Below are 20,434 nucleotides of genomic sequence, written 5' to 3'. Positions count from 1 at the left end.
CTAGATGAACTGGATTATCTGATACCCAAAGTTCCTTCGAACCCCCAAATTCTGTGATTCTCAGATATGTCATTTATTCAATCTGCAGAAAGTTTGTTGGCTAAATAAACATCAACATTTCTCTGATTGGTCTCAAATGAATTTGGGGTTCCCTTGCAAAAATTCAGTGGCTCCCCAAGAATGTGAAGTTCAATCAATGTCTGTGAAACACTATACTACCCCATGGTGCAGACTGTACAGAATGTCTTCAGGGTCCCCTCACCCCCTTCATTATTTTTCCTTGATCCTGTGGCACATTTTAAATTGTTATGGTTATTACTTTTATCATGCCAACACTATAAACAGCTAGAAATAAGAGAGGAAGAAGGACTCATATCGACTGCTAGAGAAGTTTTCTAAACCAGATTTAATCTGACCGATTATTCCACAGGCTGGCCCTGATGCAATTGAATCTTGTTCCTGACCATAGGCAGGCAATGTTGTCTTGGGTCTCTGCACATTGGCCATTCCTGAGTTCCATCCTTAACCACAGTGGAGAGAAGGGAATAGCTGAGGAAAAGAAATATGGAAAGAATGTTAAGAATTTACCATGAAAATATACATTAAGAATATTTTCAGCAGGCATAATTCCACATTTAGCATCTAAATGGGGACTATGGCTATCATGAGACCATCTTCACATTTTGCACATGACCGTGTAAACATCAATTAAAGAATGGCAGTCTAGTTTAGTGGAAAGAATGCTGGATTTAGAATCAGAAGACTCAGGGCTTTGTTTCCAGTGCTAACCCTTACTTTGTGGTTCTGAGAAAGTCACTTAAACTCATTGTACCTCAGTGTCTTCGAGAGCAATAACTAGCAATTATGGTGTCCAGGGCAAGCAGCACTAAATGCACCCAGGCCATGTAGCATGAAACCTGCCCTCAAATCAATTCTGTGATTCATAACTTGAAAATAATACAGGAAGCAATTAGACAAATCCAGCTCACAGAATGGAGAATAAGTCTCTCTGCAAACTTCTATCCTGCTGTTCAGTTTTTATTTCCTGGCACAGAGTTTCAGAACACTTCCCAAACTACATTGTTAGAGAGTTTCCTTAACTAGAATTCCCTACTCTGGTGAAACCACAGGTCACTCTAATTTTATTACTCTAACTACATTTCTGGTTTCTTCACCAATAAAATACAGGTGTAATACCACTCCGAGAAGATGACACTCAGCAAAGAGATGTGTAAGTCTTTGTTTAAATGAATACATTCCTGAATCTCTCTCACATTCTCATATCCCACTAGCCATCCCTTATAACAAAGATTTGAAGAGAAAGAAAACAAAATAGCTTATTAAAACCAACTGTGTTTGTCAGTCCATAAACTATTCCTCATCCATTGTTCTTTCCCTCCTCCATAAAGAGAGGGAGGCACATTATTCTCCAGGGCCAAGCCTGGCCCATATAATTGTAGCATTCCATTTCATATTATTGTTCTTTTTATTTACATTGTTGTAGTTTTCATGAATATTGTTTTCCTAGTTCTGTTTATTTCACCCTGTATCATTTCATACAAATCCCCCAATGTTTCTACAAATTCTTCATAGTCATCATTTCTAACAGTACAGTAATAGTCTATTACATTTGTGAACCACAACTTATTTAGCCTTTTCCAAATTGATGGGGCCCTACTTTATTCTTGGTTTTTTGCTACCATAAAAAGGGTTGCTATGAATATTATGGTACAAATGAGGACCGTTCTTTTGGTCTTTGACCTCTTGGTGGCCTGGCAATAGAATCTCTGAGTTAAGACGTGTATATCTTGATATGTTCAGTCATTTAAAATCTTTGTGATAACATTTGGTGTTTTCTTAGCAAATATACTGGAGTGATTTACCATTTCCTTCTCCAGATTATTTTACAGATGAGGAAATTGAGGCAAACAGGGTTAAGTGACATGTCCAGGGTCATGCCGCTAGTTAAGTGTCTTAGTCTGGATTTGAACTCAGGTCTTTCTGACTCCAGGCCCATCTATCCATTGTGCCATCTAACTGCCCTTATACCTTGATATGCTATAGAAAAATGAACCATTCTTCTCAATGGGAAGGGTAATCACAGCTAAATACAGAGGTTTGGCCTGAAAGTTGTCCTTCCCCACCCTTGACTCCCCATGCTGGTCATTGGAATACATTTGAATGTGGTTAGTTTAAGAGAACTATCCATTATTTAACACAGTGTACATCATTAGTGATAGGCATGCATAAAATCACATTGAAGAGTTTTTGAATATCTAAAGTTAAAAATTATCTTAGTTTGGACCTCTGGTTTTGCCAATAGAAGGACATTCCAGTTAAGATAACTTTCTCACCATGAAGCTTGGGAAGTGCACATTGCCAGGGCCATTGAGAGACAGCCAGGATTTCACAGGCTGGACTTGAACCCAGGACTCCCTGATGCTGGGGTCTGATCACCATCACATTCATCATGCTGCTCTCAAAGTTCTGCTATTGCTAGGTAAAACCCAGGTGATACTAACCAGCATTGGCAAACGCCTTACACCCATAATTCCATTTAATCTTCTCAAACAACTACTGTGTGAGATAGGCATTTGGGGGAGGGGGGGAGGAGAAAGGCCCCTATCAACAGAATCTCAGATTCTTGTTTTTTAATGCATAGACATTTTCAGATGTGTGAAGAAAAAACCAAGATATGCCACATCAGGAGCTTTTCTGCAAAAATAGAGTGATAGAGACGCTTGTAGAATGTTTGGGCTGGATGGGACTGGAGAGGTCACTGAAGACAATGCCTCTCTCCTCCCTGCCCTTTTAGGAATGAGGGAAATGGGGTCCCAGGCAATAAAGGACTTGCCCAGGGCCACCCGTCTCTCTAATAACAAAACCAGGGTTAAGCCTCATCTCCTGACTGACTCAGCTCAGTGACCTTTCCACTGCTCAGGGTTCAGTGAATTGGACACACCCTCTCTTTCTTCCCTTTCTTCCTGGAGAGCATAAGCTCACATTGATCTTGAGTGGGACTGCAGGGGTTGGGATTTGACACGGCTTTCACTTCTCATGGAGTGATTCAGGGCTCATGCAGAAGCAGCAGCATCACACATGCTGGGGTGCATCTGTTGCTAATGACTTTTCCAGATCCTTGCTGCCCCCTCTCCCCCAGCCCTGCTTTGGCAGACCCAAGTGCCAGAGTCAAGTGTAGGCCTTGACTGAGCAGCTCAGCTGTTCCAGTTTGGCAAAGAAGACACAACATCTGTGGCCAGCTTGACTGGGGCAGGATGGGGAAGGCAGGGGGAGGACACAGACTTCCCAGAGGAATCCAGTCCCTTTCAGGAGTTTTCAGCTTTTCAAGTTCAACTTTTTAATAAATAAAGTACAGTTTGGGCAAATGGTCATCTCTAATAAAGGTAAACTTTGAGTCAGGTCAGAGATTGTCTCTTTTTAAAAATTATTTTTATTTATTTATTTTTTTTGGCAAGGCAATTGGGGTTAAGTGACTCGCCCAAGGTCACACAGCTAGTTAAGTGTGTCGTGTCTGAAGCTGGATTTGAACTCAGGTCCTTCTGACTCCAAGGCCAGTGCTCTATTCACTGCTCCACTTAGCTGCCCCAGAGATTGTCTCTTGACATGAAGGTTCAAAAACACTTTGGGGCCTTGCTCACTCTCTGGTCTCATAGCCCTCATCCAGAAATAAGAGACCTTCAGGATGCCCTCCCCAACCTCCCAATGCCCAATATTCTGAGACCTGAGACCTACACCAGATTTACAGGAGCAGCTCTAACAAGATCACAAAGGAAAGAGGAGGAAAGCAAACCAGAGACACAAGGAAAAGCAACCATTTGCCTCCTAATGGATAGACATTGCCAGTCACTTAGAGTCCTAAATATGGTGGCTCCTTTGGCAGAGTTTACTCATTCTCACCAAGTTGTGTCTTGGTCTACTATTACCTGCTGGTTAAAGAAAAGCAGAATAGTAGCAGTTTTCTTTCTGTCTTTAAAGATTTCTTTACTTCTTCCTTTTTTCCTTCCTTTTTCCTTTCCTTCCTTCCTTCCATTTTTCTTTCTTTTTCTCTTTCTTCCTTTCCTTCCTTCATTTTTCTTTCTTTTTCTCTTCCTTTCCTTCCTTCCTTCCTTCCCTCCTCCCTCCCTTCCTTCCCTCCTTTCCCCTTTCCTTCCTTCCTTCCATTTTTATTTCTTTTTCTCTTTCTTTCCCTCCCTCCTTCTCTCTTCTCTCTCCTTTCCTCTTTCCCTTCCTTCCTTCCTTCCTTCCTTCTTTCCTTCCTTCCTTCCCCCCTCCTCCTCTCTCACCCTTTCTACATCTTTCTCCTCCCTTACTCTTTCATTCTCCTTTCCCTCCCTTCTTCTATCCTCTCTCTCCTTCCCCTCCTCCTTATTCTTTCTTCCTTCTTCCCTCTCTCTTTCCTCCCTTCCTCTTCTTGGAGAATTCTGAAATCATAAAGCCATTCATTTTCCTTGATGGTTCTTGAAGAAGAATGGCTCATATATGCATAACACTATAGGTTACAAAGTATTTCCCTCACAACAATCTTATTATCCCCATTTTGCAGATGAAAAAACTGAGACTCAGCGAGATTGAAATTACTTGCCCATGGTCATAGACTAAGATTTTAGCCTCCATGTTCTTTTATATTCAATACTCTTTCTCTTTCCCCTTTTCTACATAGCATTAGTAGAAACATAACTAGTACCCTTTGAAATGATCCAATCTTTCTTGGTGTTACCTTGCCCTGGAAGACATCTCTTGATAGGCTGCAAATTTCTGCATGTGTCCAAAATTTTTCTGAAGCCAACCAATCAAAAAAACTGAAAAGTCAAATTCTTATTTCCTAGCTGAAGAAATCAGAAGGAAGAGGTATTTAAATTAAATATCCAGGCTCATTCAGTGTGCTGCTAAAAATTTATTCATCTGCTACTTTACTGGAATACTACTGAATTTACAGTAGTAGACTATAGCTAGGGGTGACTGTCTGACACAGAGAAATGGAAGACTGGGAGTCAAGTTCTATGAGTTCAGAAAGAGAAAGAGAGAGGCAGAGTCAGAGACCAAAAGAGAAACAGGAGGGGTAGGGACCGGTTCTCTAGTTAGAAACAACAAATCAGAATTATCCATTTAACTTTCCATGATCCTCTCTATCTCTTGTTTTGGCCATAGACTCTTCCCTTACTCATAGATAAGACCAGTACATTTTCCCACACTCCTCTAGTCAGTTTCTGATATCACCCTTTATGTCTAAATCATATTGCCATTTTGACCTTACCTTGTTCTGCCTTGGTGGTCTATGCCTAGTTTCTGCCAAACTGCTTCCCAGTTTCCCCAGCAATTTTTGTCAAATAGTGAGCTCTTGCTTCCCAAAGCTTGGGTCTTTGAGTTTATGGAATGAATGCTTGATTACTCTGGCTATTTTGTACTGTGTATTGTGTACCTAATCTATTCCCCTGATCTACCACTCTTTTTCTTAACCAGATTGTTTTGATGGCCACTACTTTGTAATATAGCTTGAAATGTGGTACTCTAGGCCACCTTCCTTCATATTTTTTTTATTGATTCCCTTGATATTATTGATCTTTTGTTCTTTCAGATGAATTCTGTTGGTTTTTTTTCTAGCTCTATAAAATAATTTTTTGGTAGTTTGGTTAGCATAGCACTGAATAAATAGATTTATGAATACTTTTGTACTTATTGGCCATTTTCCTTTTTCTTCTATCTCTTTGGGATATAGATGTAATATTGGTATAGTTGGGTTGAAGTGTGTGTACCATTTAATTACTTTTTGGGGGCATAGTTCCAAATTGTTTTCCAGAATGATTAGACCAATTCACAATTCCATTAATAGTGCATGAATGTACCTGTTTTCCCACAGTCCCCCTAGCATTTATCATTTCCCCTTTTTTGTCAACTTCACCAATCTGACAGGTGTGAGATGGGAACCCTTTCATTTTCTAAATGAAGAAGCTGACACCCAGCAAGGTGATCCAGCGGGCTCAAGGTCACATATGTAGCAACCAGCAGACTCTGTGAATCATTAAAGTCCTCAGCACAGTGTCTGTCACAGATTAAGCACTGTATAAGAGTTAGCTATTATTGTTGCTATGGCTATTATTATTATTCCAAATATGGTACCTTTTCCATTAAGCCATGCTTTCTGCTCTTATAGATATTTGAAAGGCCTAGAGGTATGACTTTAGGCTAGAGAAAATTAACGTGAAGAGGTATTAGGAGCTGTTAGGGTAGCAAAGGTTGAAAATAAATCAGCAGAAATGGGTTAAACTTATGTAGGGAATATAGACGAAAATGTGTTAAGACATCAGATAAGACTAAGAGACAGTGGCTGGAGCACTGAGTTCATGTCCCATTTCTGACATGTGGTTCCTTGACTCTGGTGTTCATTGGTCTAATCATTTTATCACTTTTTTTTTTTTACCTCTTTGGTCACCAGTTTCCTCACTCATAAAATGAAGAAGAATGGAATATAATTCTGTCACAAAATATGATGAGGCCACGTGATATGGTGTCTAGAAAGCTTGCTTTATAGTCAGGAAGACCTGAGTTTAATTCCTGCCCATAACATACTTGCCTTTTGCAAAACACTTAAGCTCTCAGTGCCCCAGGAAACTTTCTAAGACCATAAACTACAGAGAATGCACTGACTTACTCTGGTATAAGGAATTCTTAATGTAGAAACTCTCCAGATCAATGAAATTATAGACTCAGTCCTATAATATAATGAAACACAGGATATAGTCATTGGGGGTGATTGGGAAGAGCTGTTAGGGAAAGGTTGAAAGTCAGAAATCAGAAGAGGAGGTTTCAGGTAAGTTCAGCAAGATTTCTTTGAGTAGGAGGTCAGTGAAGAATTGCTCCAAGACAAATTAGGATATCTGATCAGATTGGGTTAGAAGTCTACTCTGGGAGTCCATTAACAGAAGGCTTCTCATTGTTTAAACTGGCAGAGAAGGCGAGAGAAATGCTTAAGAAAAGATTTCTCAGCAATTATGAGTTGAAAAGAAAACCAGAATCACTGCTTTCCTCTGAGCTAAAGAGGGAAGCATAGAGAAGAACTGGTAGATGAATTATACCAATAAATACTTGTTGAATGAATCAAAGAAACTTTTCTTTTATAAGAACCTCTTCAAAAAGGAACTATATAACTATATGTACAAAAATATTTATAGCAGCTTTTTTTGTGTGGTGGCAAAGAGTTGTAAATTGAAAGAATGCCCATCAGCTGGGGAATGGTTGAACAAGTCATGGTATATAATTGTGATGGAATATTTTTGTTATAGGAAATGACAATCAGGATGCTTTCAGAAAAACCTGGGAAGACTTACATGAACTGATGCAAAGTGAAGTGAGCCCAACCAAGCGAACATTGTACATAGTAACAGCAATATCATGCAATGATCAACTGTCAATGACTTAGCTATTTTCAGGAATACAACAGTCTAAGACAATTCCAAAGGACTTATGATGAAAAATGCTATCCACCTCCAGAGAAAGAACTGATGGACTCTGAATGCAGAGTGAAGCATGCTCTTTTTAAACTTTCTTAATTATTTTTGTTTTTTTCCTACATTTACTTTTGTAATATGGTTAATATGGAAATGTTCTGCATGATTACACATGTATAATCTATATTAAATTACTTATCTTCTCATGGAGGGGGGAGGAGAGAGTGGGAGTCCAAAAATATAAAACTCAAAATAAAAATATTAAGTTTTTTTGTATACATATAGTAAGGAAAAAATAAAATAAAAAATTAAATGTAAAAAATACTAAAGAACCTCTTCCCTTAAGAGAGCCCACATCTAAACAATAAGAATACTGCCTAGAAATAGCAGGAGACTTTATGAGGCAATTTGATATAATTAATGAACACTGTGCCAAAAGTGAAGCTAGAAGACTTGTATTCAGTGCCAACCCCTACCAGTTTACCTATCTGGCCATCGGATTCCTCATTTAGAAAGAGAGTTAATAGTCATCATTCTACCAACCTTACAGGGCTCTTCCAAGTAAAACACTATATAACTGTAAATTATTGTTAGCATCCTAAAGAAAGGAAATGAGATAAAGTAAAGTGATGGACTAATGAGCACCAGAGTATAGGAACCAATGTTCTCTGGATATTTAACAAAATTACCAAGAACAGAAGTAACAAATAAAAAGTGCTGTGACATAGTCACATTTATCATTAATCGACAACATTTATTAAGCACCTACTATGTACCAGGCACTCTGCATAGTACTTGGAATTCTGAACTTGAAGTCAGAAAGTTCCAAGTTGGGATATAATTTTGGGCACTTACTAGCTTTGATACTAGTTGAGTCACTTTATTTGTCTGAATCTCAATTTTCCCATTTATAAAATGTGGATAATACTTGTAGACTTACCTCACAAGTTTGTAGTAAGTATCTGTCTAATTTTTTCATATAAGTAAGTACTTTGCAAACTTTAGAGGACTATAGAAATGTTAGTTATTATTATTATTTCTTATCTTATGCTAGGATTAATATGATTGATATGAAACTATGATGTGATACGCAAGACAAAATGAGATGCAGGAGAGAAATGGAGACATCCTATATCTCTGTTGAAATTAATTGGTTGGTAATCAGTCACTTATCCTATTATATCATAGTGTCCTAAATGACATGCTATAGTTTTATGCTATTTTTATTCTTCCCAATAGATTTAAAGCACTAAGTGAGCAAGAGAGCATCTCTACAAACAAACAATCTCTTTTGTTAGCACAGTAGGGAAGGCAATGCAGCCACATTGGCGCTACCTGCAATGTAGCCATGGCTGGAGTTGATGTTTAGATCAACGCCTTTACAATACTGTAGATGCAGAATAATGAAGTATAAAAGAAGACTCAGGGCAGGCTTGCATGACAAGAAAACAACGTGGCTATCACTGTGTGGGTTTCCTAAGGGTGTTGCCACATATGTACACATGTCCTTGCTGTCTTCCTCCATTAGAACATAAGCTTCCTACTAGCAGGAATTGTTTCATTTATTGTACTTGTATTCCCCAGTATCTAGCACAGTGCTTGGCACACAGTAGGCACTTAAATTCTTTTTCATTGACTGATGCATTTGTGTGTGAGTGAATTTTTATGATGCGCTAGGATTCCTTTCTTACTAAGGGGAAATCAGCAAAGCATGTCCTGTCCATGTCCCTTTTGTATGTCTTGTGAGTCAGTAGCTTTCTTTGCTAAACTGCCTCAAGGTCTAGGAACAATCGACATCAAAGAGAATGGCCTATGGATTTGAACCCAGCAGAAGTGTATACCTTATCGGTGCATTCTGAAGCCAGTCCTACTCTAGTAGGGCCTAGTAAGAGGCATAGGACAATAGGTTTTATAGCTGGAAGGGCCTTTGGAGATCATTTAGCATCTCTTCTTTTAACAGATGAAGAAACCAAGAATCTACAGGGATTCACTTGCTCAAGGACCCACAGGTAATAAGCAAGGGACAGAGAACAGGATTCAATTCAATTCAGCAAGTATTTATTCAGTGCCTACTGTGTACTAGGTACCCCAACATGAAAACCATCCCTGCCTTCAAGAAGATTATATTGTCCTGGGATTCAAACTCAGATCTTCTGATGTTACCCCCAATACTATTTCCGCACATTTCTTCCTGAATGTAGGGATGTTAAAGCAAGCTTTGACATTCTCAATAACACATCCACTTTGTAAGATACGTAGGGAACAGGTCACATCTTCTCTCTGTGAGGGCTACAAATAAAATCACTTCCTACAAATAAAATCACAAATAAAACCACATTGACTGATAGAAGTGTTGGAGACCCTAATATAAAGCCACTTTATAACCAAGCTAACAGGTAAATCATTTCTAGTTGCTGCTGCCCCAGTGTGGAATTTATGGGTGACATACATGCTTGGAATGTATTCATTAATTAATTTTCAAAATACATCTTAGTTCTATTGTTTTAAGTGAAAAACAAAAGGGAGGCAATGTGAGTTCACTGACAGAATGCTGAATTTGGACTCAGGAAGAGCTAGATTTGAAGCATCCCCTCAGATACTTCCTGGAAGGATGAACAGCGGGCAGGTCACCTGACCTCCCTAAGCCTCATCAGTGAAATGATGGTAACTATCCCTAGAGTCCTTACCTAAGATGGTTTTGAGGGTCCAAAGATAAAACTGATCTGAAAATCACACAAAAGATCAGAGATTAAAAATCAAGAGAGAGAGAGAGAGAGAGAGAGAGAGAGAGAGAGGGAGGGAGAGGGGGGGGGAGTACAGATATAAATTAAAGGAAAGAAAAGAAATAAAGTAGTCAAATGGCAGGAGCCCATTGAAGGATTAGTTACCCAGTACATGCAATCCTTCTAATAACATCAGCTGTTGGCTTCAAACAACTTTAATGAAGAGAAGAAAGGGGAGGAGGAGAAAGAGAAGGGGGAGGATGAGGAGGGAGTAGAGGGGAGGAGAGGAGGAGGGAGGAGGAAAGGGGAATAGAGAGGAGGGAGGATGGATGAGAAAGAAGGGGAGGGAAGGAGCAGGGGGATGGGGAGAGAAAGAGGAGGGGAGAGGAAGGGAGGAAGAAGAAAAGGAAAAAGGAGGGAGAAAGAAAGGGAGGAGAAGGGGGATGGGGAAAAAAGAGGAGGAAGGAGGAGGGGAAAGAAGGAGGGAAAAGCAAGGGGATGGGGAGGAGGACAAAGTGGAAGGGATGGAGGGGAGAGCAGGATAGAGAGGGGAAGAGGGGAGAGGAAAGGGAGGAGAGGAGGGGGGAAAGAGAAGAGGGAGAATGGAGAGGGAGACATGGAAACCTGACCCTTTAGCTGGATGATATACAGATACAATTTCTTCTTTAGCATATTTGCCTAAAAGGACCTGAATATGGGCTAAATCTGAGGAATGTGTAAATAAAGTGACTTTGACAGGGGCCTCCCTGGACCTTTGTAAACACTTCACACAGCCCTTCGAGGTATTCAGCTGAGCTGGGATTGCTGGATGAGATCAGGGCAATGTTCCTAACTCATGTCATTCAAAGACAAAGTGAAGAAAAGGATTCCTGGAGAGCTATTGGGGTTCCATTGCCTTTCTGCTCCAACTTTCAGCATCGCAGTCCTTCCTATCTATTTGACGATGACAAATTCCATACTTACTAAGCAACTACTCTGTACCACATACTATGCTAGATTCTGGGGATAGAGACTGAGGCAGAAAGAGCCTGATGAATACAGATGCAGGGGCACACTTCATCCTCCCCCCAACCCCACCCCAGGATTTTCTCATTGTTTCTGTTCCTCCAATATAGCATTTTCAGGGTAGAACTAGAGAGACTGGAAAAGGGGAGAATAATTAGGCTACTCTTATAGTAGAAATAATAAGGGCCTGACTAGGAGTAGAGAGAAGGGGAGATAAGAGAAACACAGCAGTGGCAGAACCCATAGAACTAGGCAACTGATTGGCTATGGAGGTTGGGGAAGAGTCAAAGAAAATGATGGAGGTTAAGAATCTGGGTGCCTGTGAGTTCAAGGTTACCTTCAACAGAAATAAAGACATTTGAAGGAGGTGATGGTGATCTTGTAAATACTGCTTTTCTTTCAGGAACCAAAAAAAAAATCTCTAAAATATTATCTGGTCCTAAGTGATAATCTTCTTCTATTTGACATGTATGGAAATGGAGGCATGTAAGTGGCTAAATGAATTAATCATAGGATTACAGCTGGGAATGACCTTTGAAATCTTCTAATCATTTTGTAGATGAGCAACCAAGGTTCAGAAATTCTTGCCAAATGCCATATGGGTATTAGAATGATGGAACCAGGATTTGAACCCACATCTTATGATCCAAGATTCTGTGTACTTTCCACTATATCAAATCACCACAGCAGGAGAAGATAGTCCTAATATTCATCTTCTGACTCCTTGATTGTTTTTGTTTCTATTTCCTACAAGGCCATTTTTTTTTCTCCCTCTGGCAAATGGAAGGAATCATAGAGCCTGAGATTTGTTTTATCTTAGTTCAGAAGGAAGTCCTCAGGAAGAGCTAATGTTAATATACCTTCCCCCAATCCCATTTTTTAAAGCAGCTTCAGTCAATAAAGGGTGAGATAGGTAATAGCCTTCCACTGATAGAGTATTTGAACATGTGAAGAAAGTCAGTAGCACTGTTTGGTGATTCAAGCAAAATCATGGCTCACTTAATGACAAAGCATGACTCAAAATTCCAGGGTACCTAAGGGGCAATTTAGTGGCTCCCTGACCTAGGTCATTGGGAAATAGACACGTATTCATAGGCTCATGGGACTTAGTTTCTGTAGTGAACCTTAGAAAGTATCTATGCCAATGTCCTCATTTTAAAGGTGAGGAAACTGAAGCCCAGAGAAAAACAATGATTTTCCCAAGGTCATGCATCTAGTCAGGGCCAGAGCTAGTTCATTCATTCATTCATACATGAAATAGGGACTTGTTGCACACCTACTATATATTAGGTACAGCGCTAGAATCTGGAGTTACAAGGTAAAAAATAAAGTAATCTCCCCTCTCAAAGAGTTTACATTCTTGAAAGGGGAAACACCATGTCAACAGCAACAGTAAGAGTTTAGTAAACACCTACTATGTTGCAGGCACCTTTCTAAGAGCTGGAGATACAAAGAATGGTAAAACAAAAACAAAAACAAAAAACCCAGTCCCTGTGCTCTCAAGGAACTCACAGTCCAATGGTGAGACAATATGCAAACAATTTTGTACAAATGATACATACGGGGTAAATTAAAAGAAATCTTAGATGGAAGGCACATATATACTTTGCAAGTAAATCTGGAATATATTCAAAGTACCCTTGGAAGTACTAGCAGCTGGGAAACTTCTAGGAAAGGTTTCGTATTGGAGGTGGATACTGGTTTTGAAGGAAGCTAGAAGGACAGCTAGGTGGCACAGTGGATATGGTACCAGACCCAGAAGCAAGAAGATCTGAGTTCAAATCTGGCCTTAGACACTTATTAGCTGTGTGACCTTGGGCAAATCACTTAACCCTTATTTGCCTCAGTTCCTCATCTGTAAATGGGGAAACACTGGAAAAGGAAATGGCCGACTACTCCAGCATCTTTGCCAAGAAAACCCCATGGGCAAAGCCAACAGGATCACGTGGAGTTATCATGACCCAACAACAGATCTGAAGGCAAAGATAAGGAGTGAATGCCTTCCCAGCTCAGGGGACACCCCCGCAAAGGTGTGGAGGCAGGGGAAGGAATGCTGGGCATGAAGGTCGGTGGGAAGGTCAGCTGGGTTGGATGGTAGAGTTTGTGAAGGGGAATGATGGGTAACACACCTGGAAAGGTAGACTGGAGGCTGATCGTGAAGGGCTGGAAGCAACAAACCATCTCTAGGTGCCAAACAGAAAAGTCTTCCTTTGATTTGGAGAGTCGCAGGAGCTTTTTGAACAGGCTAGTGGTATAGCTGCAATTGGGCAGTAAAAGTAGCAATTTGGCAACTGGATGGAAGAGGGATTGGGGTGGGCTGGGAGGAGCAGTTGAGAGTACTTCCCATTATAAATTCTTGCCGCTACCACTGTAGGTATTTAGATGATAACCTTACTCGATTAGAAGTGTGGAAATGTTCTAATAATGCATCAGAGTCCTTTTCTTGTATTACTTCTTTTTTCAGTCACAGTTACTAGGCAAAATATATAATTGGAGGAGGGAGGGAATGGCTATAATTAGTGTTTTCCACAAAGCAAGTACTACCAAACATACCCCAGGCCAAGCACTATGAGATTTAGGCTCACATCAGGAATGCTGGCTCCATTGGGTAAAAGCTCTAGGGGATGGCGAGGGAAAAGGAACTTACTTTGGAATTGTAGTGGAGAGAAAAGAGACCACCTGGTAGCTTTTTATTATTCCTAGTAAGTAGGTGACAAGATCAGTACCTTTGTCTGAAGGTGCAATCAGTGCTCCCTGGGACAAAGCCCTAACTTTAGCTCTGAACAGAGTAGATGAGAGAGTTACACTGTCTAATGTGCTTGAACATCAGACAAAGCCTCCCTTATAATTAAATTTCTTTTTACATTAGAATGTAGAGTAGCCTTTCTGTGATAGCAGAACTTGTTTTAATTAATATTTCACTTATTTATTATGAGGTATTGTTTATGTCAAGTTTCAAAATATTACATATAAAAACACCTTGCTGTGAGAACACCCCAAATCACTTTCTGTAGCTCTGGGTATCTTGGTTGTCCCCTAATGGGGAAAGGAAGAGGCTCAGAAATCTCTGTCTCGGGTATTAAATTTGTTCAGGACTCAATGTCATCACAGGCCACAAAAATGCTAAGATCATGCCATGGGCCTCAGGCCTAAAGCCAAGGTCTAAAACCAACTTCCTGAATACCCAACCCAGAATCAGCTCCAAGAAACCAGACTCGGGGCCATCCTAGCCATATCCAGACATAGAAATGACTGCAGTCCACACCCAGAGAGAGTCTTTCCCTTGTGCATACTCACCTGCTCTACAGACACACAACCAAGGATACACACCATCATTCACCGTTTCCCTACCCACCTACCTGCTTTGTTCTTTCAACAATGACTCTCCTGCTGCCTATTCTGCCAGTGATCAACCCACTGTCTGGAGCGACTTTAGATCTGGGCATAATTAATGTCATCAAACAACTGTCCTCACCCCACCCCTTGCTTATGAGGTCATTTATCATCTCTGATTCCCAGCCTTAACAATGGACCTTCTGAATGAGCTCTGTGGCATTCGAAGGGGACTGGTCTAACAAGCCATGGAAGGGAAAAAAGTTAATGAATAGTGAATTAATGAATTAATGAAAAGTGAATTAATAATGCCAATTGCCCAGATAATAATATGTAGTTAGATAGGCACCTACGATGGATTGTTACCTACTATGTTCCTATCACATACTGTCCTATTGAATTACTTCCTTAATATACTTATTTTGGAAAGACAAAGCAGAAAGACAATTTATTGATCTCAGAACTGGACAGAAGAACAGAGGCTATAGTTTACTTTTGCAAAATTGAGTAACATTTAAAATGATCTATACTTGCTTCCTGACACAAAATCCTGCTTTTTAACCAACAGACTACTAATAATTAGTGGGATTAAATGTCCTTGACCTGCAGAACATCCTGAACTCAAAGGAATCAAGTGGAAGTTGGCTTCACTGCTGTCACCAAAGGCACCTTCTATCCATCCATCCACCAATCAAAAGCATGAATTGAGTTGCTCCCTTGCAGTAGGCATTGAAGTGGGAGCTAGAGATTCAATGACCAAAAAGAAACAGTCTCTGTCCTCGAGAAATGGAAATTGTATTAAGGGGAAACCACAAATACACTTATAAATATAGCCACAATATATATTAAATAAATACCAGGCAATTTCAGAATGGGGGAAGTGGTAACTGGAGGCATCAGGTAAAGTCTCATGGGGCTTTTAAAAACTGAACTTTAAAGGAAGCTAGGGATTATAAGAAACATAAGTTAGGAGACACAGGGAGACAGTCAATGCAAAGGCACGGAGGTGGTAAATGGGGCAGCAAATGGCCAGTCTGGCTGGGATTGAAAAGTGAATGAAGCAAAGTAACATGTCATAAACCTGGAAAGGCAAGCTGAAGTAGATCACAAATGGTTTTAAACACCCTTGTATTTGATCTACGTGGAGGATGACCTGAAGGGAGCAGAGACGTGAGACCAAAACTTTTATAAAATATAGCAGCTAAAACAAGTGTGACCAAGAAAAGGAGGCAGGCTGGTTATGTCCCAAACCAGATACTATTGTTGCTGTTCTGTCATGTCTGAGTCTTGACCACACTGTCCATAGAGTTTTCTTGGCAAAGGTCCTGGAGTGGTTTGCCATTTCCTTCTCCAGGGCAAACAGGATTGAGTGACTTGCTCAGGGTCATACAGCTAGTAAATGTCTGAGGCCAGATTTGAACTCAGATCTTCCTGAGTCCAGGTTCTAACTGTATGACACCACCTACCTAGCTGCCTCCTAACAGATTGTGAGATCATAGCTTTCAAATTGGAAGGGACCTCAGACATCTTCTCATTCAGCCTCCTTGTTTTATGGATGAGGAGCCTTGGGTCCAAGAGGCTCAGTGGCAGAGCAAGGATTCAAACTCAGGTCTTTAACTTCAGATCTTACCCTCGTGCCCACAGGGAGTTAGCCCATTCAATTTTGGAATTCCCTGTAAGATCAAGGCAAGGCAATAAGAATTTATTAGGTACATATTACTGTATGTAGGCCCTGTGCTCAGGGTTGTGAGCATACAAATTCAAGCAAGAAGCAAGAAGATCCTGCCCTCAGAGAGCTTACAATTTATTGGGAGCAAACAACACACACACACACACACACACACAGGGGAGCTGGAACTCAATGTACCAGTGGAGAGAGTTCTGGGCCTGGAGTCAGGAGGACCTGAGTTCAAATTTGGCCTTTGATATTTACTAGCTCTGTGACCTTTAACCTCTGTTTGCCTCAGTTTCCTCATCAGTCAAATGATCTGGAGAAGGAAATCGTAAACCACCCTAGTATCTTTGCCAAGAAAAGTACAAATCAGATCACAAAGAGCCAGACAGAGTTAAATGACTAAGCAACAGGAACAATACTGACTTGCAGAAAGTCAGCAGAACAGCCAGGAGGGGGAAGAAGGCTAGCCGTCTCTGGCCTCTCCCCAAAAGGGAAGCCCTGAGAGGAACTAGGGAGCCGGCACAGCGGAGGAGTCTTCCAGGGTGGGAGGGCCTCTGGACATGGTGGATGTTCTAGAATGAGACTGCAGCTAAGACCTCAGTGTTGAAACCTAGAAAGTCAGAAGCCTAGCCAGTCAGGGAATGTAGGTTGGTGGGCCTGGGGCCCTCTCCAGTTCATCTAGGCAGGCCCAGACTAGGCCATGCTTCTCATCTTCACCAACCATTCACCTTGGTCATCTACTATCACATGCAGCCCCACACTGTTCTCAGAAGAGTAATAAGACCAATATTACTGTTGCTTCTGGAAAGGGTATGCCAATGAACTGCCCTGTGACTCAGCTCACACCCCTTTGACTCTCCAGACCAACACCCCCTTCCCTGGTGCCCACTCCCCTGTATGCAGTGTCTTAGATTAGGAGCTCTTTGAAGGTAAGGACTGTCTCACTTTTGTATTTAGATCACCAGGATTTAGCACAATGCCTGGCAAGTAAATGTTAATAAATGATTTTCATGGTCCTACTGTCTTAGATACATTCATGAAATGTTAAAAGGAGTAGAGCAGGGGTTCTGAAAATTTCTTGTGTCTTGGACTCCTTTGGCAATCCTGGACCCTCTCTGAGAAGGATGTTTTTTAAATGCATAAAATAAGATACATAGGATAACAAAGGACACCAGTGGTCAGTGAAAATAAAGATGTAATGCTTTTTCCCCCATTCACATTGATGTGCCCCCTGAAATCTCTCCATGGATGCCTGCTGACCCCAGGTTAAGAACCTGCCACCTAGAGGAAGCTTCAGCATTGAATAAATGGTCTACACTAAATCACAGCTTGAGAGCTGGATGGGCCCCCACATATATTGTAATTCAACAATCCCAGTCTGCTGTTTTTTTCTGTTGGGTTGTTTCAGTCATGTCTGACTCTCTGTGACCCATTCAGGGTTTTCCCAGTAGCGATACTGGAGTGGTTTGTCATTTCCTTTTCCAGCTCATTTTTCAGATACGGAAACTGAGGCAAACAGATTAAGTGATTTGGCCAGGGTCACATAGCTAGTAAACATCTAAATCCAGACTTGAACTCAGGTCTTCCTGACTCCGAGCCCAGGCCTATTGTGCTACCTAGGTACCCTCAGTCTAGGGATGAGCAAACTAAGGCTTCCAGAGTGGAAGGGACCTGTTTAAGATCACACAGGAAGGAAATAGCCCAGCCACGATTTGAACACAGGTCCTCTGAGTCAAAATCCCATGTTCTTTTCTCAGCACTGGGCTGCTTCCTCATGTACAAAAAAAATCACATAAGATGAGGTGTGGCCAGTTGAGAATCTGCCCCATGGGAGGAAATGTCAACATTAATGAGATTAGATATTCAATTCAGCCTGGAAGTATTACTCACTGATAACAGTAGAAAGGTTATCTGGAGGTTGTTTAATGTGACCTGGATACTGAGAAAATAACCCTTGGAAGTAAATTAACCACACTTACTTGTCCATGTGGACAAGTCCTTTTCTCTATCAACAGGAGTCATTTTATTGGATTTATTGGATTTGGAGTCAGAGGTCCTGGATTCAAATCCAGGCTCTGCCCCTAATAAATATAACTTCTTTGAGCCTCCATTCTTCTCATCTGTAAATTGAAGGAACTAGCCTAGATTGGGCTAGCCTACCTTCCTTCCAAGCCTCATCTCAAGGCTCATCTCCTAACATTACTCACACTTGCAAGAATGCTTTGCAACTTCAGCTACTGAACTCGGGAGGAGAGGGGAATGTTCAGTGAAAGGAGCTTGCTCCTGGTTTCTCTTTAATTTCATCATTCCACAGCTTCTAAGTTGGGGAGAATCATCTCCGAATGTCCTCCTTTTCCCCTTGGTAGGGATGAACCCTGGGGGTCAGGAAAGAAGGAGGGAGAAGGAAGAAAAAGAAACTAATCATTAAACTGATCATTTGTTAAGAATCAGGCATCAAGCAGGCAGATCTCACAAAAACCCGAGAAGACTTATATGAACTGATACTGAGTGGAAGAAGCAGATCCAGGAGAACGTTGTACATGTGTACAGCTACATTGTACAATGACTGACTGACAGACTTGGCTCTTCTCAGCAATGCAAGGATCTCAGACAACTCCAAAAGACTTAAGGTGGAAAGTGCTGTCCACACCCAGAGAAAGGACTCTGGAGCCTGAATGCAGATGGAAGCAGACGATTTACTCTCCTTTCTTTTGGTGTTTTATTTCTTCTTTCTCATGGCTTCTCCCATTGGTTCTAATTCTTCTTTACAACGTGACTAATGTGAAAATATGTTTAATATGTATGTATATGTAGAGTCTATATCAGATTGCATTCCGTCTTGGGGAGGCTGGAGGGGACAGAGGGGGAGAAAACTTAAAACTCAAAATCTTATGGAAGTGAATGTTGAAAGCTAAAAATAAATAATTATAATTTAAACAAAAAAGTCAGGCATCAAGCTGGATTGGGAAAGGGGAGAGAGAACCACTGCAGTCTCTCCCCCAGATATTTCCCAGAAAATTTGGTCAACAATACTTAAAGAGGATGATTTCAAGGGGCTAGAACAAAGGGATGCTAGCCCAGCCCAGGCTAGACTTGAGCTAACCATGCCTTGAGTCAATGAGGTCAATGGAATTGAGAAGAGATGCTAAGCCAGTTCACCTGGCTGACTCATGAATGTGTCATTGGGACAAAGAACACCTGAGACAGACAGGTTAAAACAGCAACCAAACAGCCTGCCTACCTTCCTTCATCATCTATCTTCAGCACAATGGTGATGATTGAAGATATAATTAGCATAAATTGGGGAGCTAGAGGGTGCTTCAGAGGTCACCATATCCTAATCTGAGGCCCAGAGAGGAAATCACTTACCTGGGCCACACAGGGAGGCCCTCTAAGGGTCTAAGAACACTCCAAATTCAGCACCCTCTCTTTTGCCCTCGCAGACTCCCAATGAGATTGTTTATATTGGCAGAGAAAGTGCCTGCATTCGAATCGCAGACTGCCCCCTTATTACTGGGTGACCAGTCCTGAGGATGATCTTTTCCATTTTGGGCTAAGTTGCTACTTGCTCCACCTCTGATTTCTCCCAGGACTATCTTGGTCTGCATGGGCCACCTCAGCTTTGCCCCAGCCCAGCTGACCTTCGACCTGTCTCAACAACTTTTAGTAGAGCTGGTGGGAGGTAAAAGCTGCCTGCAGGGCTGGCTTCCTTCTTACAGGTAAAACCGGCCTTGGGGAGCACACCAAGCTGGGCTGCTGCTGCAGGGGCCCTGAAGGCATCTCCATTTATCCAGGGTTGAGAAAGGGCAAAGGAAGGAGGGAGGAGGGGAAAGAGCTGAGAGCAAATCATGGCTCAAAGAAATCTTGACAGAGCCTGGGTCTAAGCTAATGCTGGAGGTACATGTTCACAGGTGGGCTGGGGTAGATAGAGCCCCCCTCCCAAGTGGGAATCACAGGCAGTCCCCTGTGCAAAATGATTTTGGGGGGCTGGTGGGGAGGATTCTTTTTTTTATTAATTCTTTAATTTATTAATTTGTTTGTTTCCTTTTAATTTACAGGATTCAATTCCACAATTCCTTGAATTTCACATTTTGTCCCTCTCCCCCCCCCCCCCCCCCCCAGCGTCTTATAATCAAGTATAGGATCTGTAGATACTTTCACATTATACAATGGTCAGGTTATAAGGATGGATTGTACCAGCTAAAATGAAAAATGGTATAGAGGACATAAAA

General features: G+C 41.3%; 1 long non-coding RNA gene across 1 annotated transcript; it reads right to left on the bottom strand.

Moving 5' to 3' along the window:
- Window positions 1-387: 387 nt before the first annotated feature.
- On the bottom strand, window positions 388-14,671 carry LOC138174283 (uncharacterized). Its single transcript, XR_011171662.1, has 3 exons — window positions 14,554-14,671; window positions 13,324-13,451; window positions 388-549 (listed from the first exon to the last, which is right to left on the bottom strand). It is a non-coding gene; the product is annotated as an uncharacterized lncRNA (long non-coding RNA).
- Between the last annotated feature and the right edge of the window lie 5,763 nt (window positions 14,672-20,434).

This window comes from Petaurus breviceps, unplaced genomic scaffold (assembly GCF_028583685.1).
Source record: "Petaurus breviceps papuanus isolate PSGF00001 unplaced genomic scaffold, PetGlider_PUasm1.0 688, whole genome shotgun sequence".
NCBI classification, from domain to species: Eukaryota; Metazoa; Chordata; class Mammalia; order Diprotodontia; family Petauridae; genus Petaurus; species Petaurus breviceps.
Note: the sequence above shows the minus strand (reverse complement) of the source record. Positions and strands in the feature narration are given on the sequence as shown.